Raw genomic sequence first — 6960 nt, 5'->3', positions numbered from 1 at the left:
GACGCGTGATTCCCTCACACACACGCTCCACGCGCTCTGGCAATAACAAACACGCCGTTACCACCTGCCCGGCCCCGTACACCAATCGCACGCGGGGGAGTTGGGGTCGGGGGGGGGAGGGCAGGGCGTCTGCCGTGCGCGTGCTGCTGATTGGAGGGGGTCACTACATCCCGATTTAAAGGGCCGTTCAAACAGCCGCGCGAATACGCGCACGCCTGGCGCTTCGCTCGCTACCTTGCTATAGACAATCGCGTTGGCCCGCGGCCGCAACACAGTCACACGAGCACGCGAGCGTTAAGCACTACTGTAAACAATCGCATAGGCATGCGCGCGCTAACCACCACCGAAAACAGTCGCGTAGGCATGCGCGCACTAAACACTCCGCCTCGTGGGAAACAACCGCGCATGCACGTGGATACCCAGCACGCTCTACCCTTCTCTTCACACTCCCAAAAGACCACACGACACAGTTTTATCCCCCTACTAGTGATTTTATTTACCGTGAGTAACCCGTTAAGCTACGCGTAATTGTGTGGGTCAGTCGACGCCAGCCTATTCCCCCTGGGATCCTAGACTGAATTTACTCTGCCTGTCGCTCCGCTCTCCACTCTCGATTAAATCAAACTCACTTCTCTCTCACTTGCGCTTACTTCCCCTCTGCTGCGCTGGACGCTGTAGAAGGATGAGGCTGTGAGTCGTCTCCATAGAGGGTTGAACCTAGCTGCACTGGAGCTCGTCACACGGACGTCTCGAACGGCAGCCTCTCCTGCTCCGTCGGCCGCGATGATTTGAAGAAAAAGAATAGTTCCTACTCCCTAAACCTCCGCGTTTTTATCCACCCTAAAGGCATTCCGTTGCTCCCGCGCCTGCCCACCCGTGCTCTTTCATATTCAGGTCCGTGACCTTACCTGGAACAATAGGCATTCAGATGCTTCCGTACCCGTGCTGCCCTGCCCAATCGGAGACTGAGTTATTCTCGTCTCTTTCACATTCGGATTCATAATATTACCTATAACAAAAGCGTCCCGCTGTTCCCACACCCCGTGCTGCCGTGCCCATTCAGATGTCGGAATGCTCCTGTCCCGTTGTTATGTGAGTCCCTAATCTTACCTAAACAAAGGCGTACCGCCGTTCCCACGCCCCGTGCCATGTGTGCGTGATTTCATCCACGGTGGCTCTGCGGCCTCCGCCGTGACCACGTAATTTTAATATCAGGCAACAGCGCACCGGTGCGCGTCAGCTACGGGGGGAGATTGCCCAATTTCCCGAGCCGCAGGAAATCATGAAGCTTGATCCCATTAGGGGCTTCTGGATAAAAACCCGTCGGCCAGGTGACCTCCCTTCCCGGCTCTACGTGGGGTGTGTGTGCATTCGTGCGGGCGGGGGGGCGGCGAGGACGCACCGCGTCGGCGTTGTCACCCCCCGGTGGTGGTGTCACGGCGGTGGGTACGGTCCCCGACGGAGCTGCTCCGCCGCGGTGGCACCACACAAGCTTCCGTCTTCAGGTGGAATAGTCAACGCAGAATATCTGTGTCAAGAGCACAGTTCAGAGACGACCGGGATTATATACAGGTTAAGGGAGGGGGGAGGAGTCAGTAAGGGGGCGTGGGTGGGTGGGAGGGCTGGGTTAAGCAGCCTTTTGATAGACTGCTGCGGATAACAACCACTTCGCACTGCACGAGAGTGGGTAAAACCCACATTTTGTTATGCTGCGTGGGGGGTCGGGGGGAGCAAGAGACATGCTGCATTTTTTGAAAGCGGCGGCAAACGGCTGTTCAATTATAAGGTAGCTAAAGTTTGATATACAACCACTGAGAAAAGGAAATGGCTGTACAAAAAATTGAAAGGCAGCTAACGTTTGACTTGATTTATAATATCTTTCCAGTGATTGCTCAATTTGAAACCATCGTCTCGGTTGAAGTTGTGTCTGTGTTTGTAAATCTGGATGGCCTCATGGACAAATCTCTGATAATAACCGGTAGGTTTGCAGAGTACCTTGGTATCGGAGAAAACAATATCATGATCACCCAGAGCGTTGTAACAATGATCAGCCACGGCAGAAGAATTCGTTCTGCCACGTTTCAAATCTGATTTGTGCTCGCGAATTCGGTCAGAGATATGTCGCTTCGTCTCCCCGATATAGCAGTCCCCGCAGGTACAACTCAACTTGTAAACACCGGGGTACTGTAAGTCAGGAATTACATCCTTTACTGACGGGATCAGATCACGGATTTTGTGCGCTGTGTTGAACCGGACCTGGATCTTGTGTTTGTTTAGAATTTGGAAATCTTTTTAGTAATGCCTGCTATGTATGTTAACGTGATGATTTTGATCGGAGTGTCAAGTGGTTGTTTCTGTATGGTGGGAGAAATAGCTTGGCGGATGGTACGTTCATCTTGAGGGCCAGATGTACATGTTTTAATTCACTGGTCAGGTGGTGTTTGTCAGAAATGCAATGAGCCCTATGGATTAACGTTTTGATGAGAGAATTCTTCTGAGTCGGGTGGTGGTGGGAATCAGGTTTCAAGTAGGAGTCTCTGTGGGTGGGCTTCCTGTAAACAGAATGTCCCAAAGAGCCATCAGGCCTTCTCTCAAACAGGACATCCAAGAATGGTAGCTTGCCATCTTTCTCCACATCCATGGTGAATTTCATGGGTGTCTGGAATTGATGTGGCCTAGGAAAAGGTTCAAGGCTGGGAGGCCATGTGGCCAAATGACAAAAGTGTCATCCACATATCTCTTCCACAGGGAAGGGCTGAGGGTGGATGTCTGGATGGCGTCTGATTAAAATTTCTCCATGAAAACATTGGCTATCACTGGTGATAAGGGGAAACCCATGGGGGTACCCTCATTTTGTTTGTAGAAGGTGCCATTCCAAGTAAAGTAGGTGTTGGTGAGGCAGTGATTAATCAACACCGGTACATCGGGGTCAAGTTCATGTTGGACCAAATCTTCGATTATTGTGATGGTATCAGGTACTGGGACCTTGGTGAACAGAGAGACCACATCAAAGCTGACGAGGCTATCGTCAGGAGACAGTACAATGTCCTTAACCATAGAGACCAATTGTGTTGAGTTAAGTACTGCTGAGCTGGTCTTGCCAGTAACGGGAAGCAGAGTATCTGACAGAAAACGGGCCAGCTTGTATGTAGGTGAGTTGATAGTGGACACGATGAGTCGTAGTGGGGTACTTTCTTTATGGATCTTGGGAAGACCATAGAATCTGGGAGGTCTTGCAGCGGAGGGTTTTAGGGAGGGACGTTTGGTTGGTTCAATTAGGGAAGTTGAACTAGTGATGATCTTGTTGGTTTTTATCGTTAGGCTGTTAGTAGGGTCATTTTTTTATTTTTGAGTAACTCCCATCATTGAGTAGGTCCTGGATTTTGTTGAGTTTTTATCCATAATTACAGTGGCATAGCCTGTCAGCCGAGAGGATGACTATATCATCTCTTTTTTAAATTCGCGAGTACAGAGCGTTCATTTTTGCTGTTGCTAATGGGTTTCTTAGCATTCTTAAGAATAGTGGCTATTTCAGCTCTCGCAACGTCCGCTTGGATGTGTCCTATGCCTTTGAGGGCTACATCGACCTGAGAGATGATATCCTCTACTAGTAGGTTTTGGGGTGACAGCGAAATTTTGTCCTTTAGCCAGTACCGTTTTCAGATTGTCCGAAATCGGGGTGCTACTCTGATTAATAACGATTTTGTTAACGTCTAGTTTTGTGATATGTGGTCCTGGGTTATTCTTTGATAGGTGGTTGAATTTAGAGATCAGGTTAGCTTTGCATTTCACTGACAGTGAATCAGCAGAGGCAGCAGTCATGTTGTCAACGTGGTTCCAATCAGAAGGTGACATTTTTTGTGTTAACATTAAATGAGATTGTAGGAGAGTCCTGTCTAAACTATTGAGTTCAAATCGGAGTAACCTTATCCTCTCTGAGATTAAAGCTAGGCTAGCCTTAAGCAGAATCTGTTTAGAGTTCGGTGAAGATACAGCAGCAGATGTGAGTGTGAAAGCGATGGGTATTACCTTGTTGTCGCGGCATCTTTTGAGGAAGGTCAGCGTCTCGATGAGCTGTGACTTCTTATTTCGTTGTCTGTTAAAAGTTCTAACAGATAAGTGAAAATCCTCACCGTAGAGGTTATTAATTCTAGATTTGAAGCTTTCGTGACTGCAAGGATTTATACTCTTTGGTTTTATTCGGTAAAGTCACGCAGAATGAGAATAAAATAATAAAATAACACGATAAAATTCTCACGACGTTTCGGCCACAACGCAAGCGGGCGTCTTCAGGTGAAAGGAACAGACCGGCTACCATGAGAGATTCGTTCATGAAGCCATCCACATATACAAACACAGAGACAATTTCAACCGAAAAGATGGATTCTGGCTTAGTAACCATTGGAAAGATGTTTTAAACCATTTCGGTTCTTAATTAATTGTAAGTCACGTAGGTAAAAAATAAAACAAAAATCATGACGTTTCGGCCACAACACAAGTGGCCTTCATCAGGTGAAGGGACCAGACTGTCTAGAGGACAGCGTTGGAGTGAAGACAGCCAAGCCCAGGTCGCGTCCTTTGATGTGGGGGAGGAAACAAAAATGCCTTGACAAAGGAATTAGCATAAAATGTAACATGAAATGACACGGGGGGGGGGGGGGGGGGGGGAGAGGGGAGTTTACATAATGTTGGTGTGAAGGGAAATAAGCTGCTGTGAAAGTTGTGGATACCACTACTTGAATAAATATACTGCACAATTGAAAAATAGTTTAATGTTTGGTATGATTTAGAACATCTTTCCAATGATTGCTTAATTTGAAACCATCCTCTCGGTTGAAATTGTGTCTGTAAATCTGAATTGCCCTTTGGACAAATCTCTGATAAAAACCCGTGGGTTTGCAGAGAACCTTGGTATCGGAGAAAACTATATCGTGATCACCCACAGCGTTGTAACAGTGGTCAGCTACGGCAGAAGAATTCGTTCTGCCGTGTTTCAAATCTGATTTGTATTCGCGAATTCGGTCAGAGACATGTCGTTTCGTCTCTCCGATATAGCAATCACCACAGGTGCAGCTCAATTTGTAAACTCCGGGGTACTGTAATTTAGGAATGACATCCTTCTACAAACAAAATGAAGGTACCCCCATGGGCTCCCCCTTGTCACCAGTGAGAGCCAATGTTTTCATGGAAAAATTTGAATCAGACGCCATCCAGAGTCAGCTGAGTTGAATTATTAGGTTGGATGTCTATGTATTGACGGGTTGGATGTCCTTCTCGCTCAGTCACCGATGCTGCGGCATACTAAGCTCGTGCATTGATATGCTAATCTCTCACAATACAATGGCAAATTCCACAGCCTCAGGCAGACCATCTCTAGCCCTGCCCTCTTACCCTGAGGCTGCACCCATCTCAGGCCTACATAAGACCTTGTTTTAGTAGCTTTCTGTCTCACCTGAAGACGGTCGCTTGTGTTGCTATCGAAACGTCATGATCTATTAATAATTTTCTAGATACGTGGCTTTACCAAAAGAACCAAAGAGTTTGTCTATGGTTACTCCTAAACAACTTAAAGGAATAGCAATACTGAGTGTTAGAAACGAAGACTCTTTTGATCTTAACAATAAAGTATTCGGCCATATTAATAAAACTGTAGTGGTCTTCAAATGCGTGTATACTATTGTGATGATACTGCTATTCAACTTCCATTCCCAGAATAGTTATTAAACAGCCTTACTCCTACCGGAATGCCTCCTCATGAACTGAAACGTTAAGTATGAGCCATTATTATGCTCCTTAGAAACCCAATGCCATTTAATGGTACAAGACTTACTCTTACTCGAATACACACAAAGCAAAAATTATTCGTGCAGTAAACTCAGACATGGTACTGAATCCAAGAATTCCACTCATTTCATCACACAAATTTCCCATTGTTTCAAATGAAAATAATTCCCCATACAATTGTTGCTCAATCAAGAGCCATATCGTTTGATTCACTTAGTGTAGTGTCAGAAAAGAACCCAGAAATGGACAAGTGTCTTTAGAAATATTTTGATTCAAAAATAAAAGTAAAGAAATGCATGAATGTTCAATTAAGATCTACTAGATTGGCATGTTACGCCTGGTACAGCTGGTGTATTTTACATATCACTCCATATCCGTGGTGGATGGTCTCAGGTACATTCACTCCTTTGGCTGCCAGTCTGTTATGATGGAGAGTGAGCAACCATGAGGGAGCGTACACAGGGAGGTGCGAGCGAGTTGACAGCGGAGAATGACGTCATGTCATGGGTGCTGTGATAGGGGGGTACCTTCGGGAACAAAGGCGGGTCCGAGCTAGGGGGAGGAGCCGCCAAGGGGTACTTAACGGGGACCCCGTGAAGGCGGCGGGGTCGCCGTTGGGAGAGGAACGAGAGCCTGAGTGGACGACATCCCAGCCGCCGCCAAAGAAGGGCTACAGATGTAGAGGTCTCACCTCGTCGCCGGGCGGTGATGGGTGATCCCCTGCCCGGGCAGACGAGGTGGGTAGATAAAGGGGAGCCGTACCGGGTCGTAGATAGCTGAAGGGATGTCCGCGTAAAGGACAGAGTTCTGACGTGCGCCAAAACAGGTGTAAGCGTCAAGTGCAGAGAGTGTAACAACCAGTGAGTGTACAAAATGAAAAGTGAGCAGAATTATAAAACGCCAGAAAGTGCAGTGTAAAGGAGGTCGCACCAGAGTGCAGTGTATAATTCCCTGCCTCCTGAGAATTAATCCCGGTTGGGCTTCCAGTCCATATAAGGGCACCACGGGTGACCAGCCCCTCCCCACCCAGCCCCTCCCCACCCAGCCCCTCCCTACCCTCCCCTCTCCACCCAGCCCCTCCCTACCCTCCCCTCTCCACCCAGCCCCAACCCCTCCGACGCGGACAGACATACACAATTAATCCCCTGCCTCCTGTGAATTAATCCCGGTTTGGCT

This window comes from Petromyzon marinus, chromosome 44, assembly GCF_048934315.1.
Source record: "Petromyzon marinus isolate PM22_M1 ecotype Great Lakes invasive population chromosome 44, UKy_Petmar_22M1.pri1.0, whole genome shotgun sequence".
Lineage (NCBI taxonomy): Eukaryota > Metazoa > Chordata > Hyperoartia > Petromyzontiformes > Petromyzontidae > Petromyzon > Petromyzon marinus.
The sequence above is the reverse complement of the archived record's forward strand: the minus strand, read 5'-3'. Positions refer to the sequence as shown.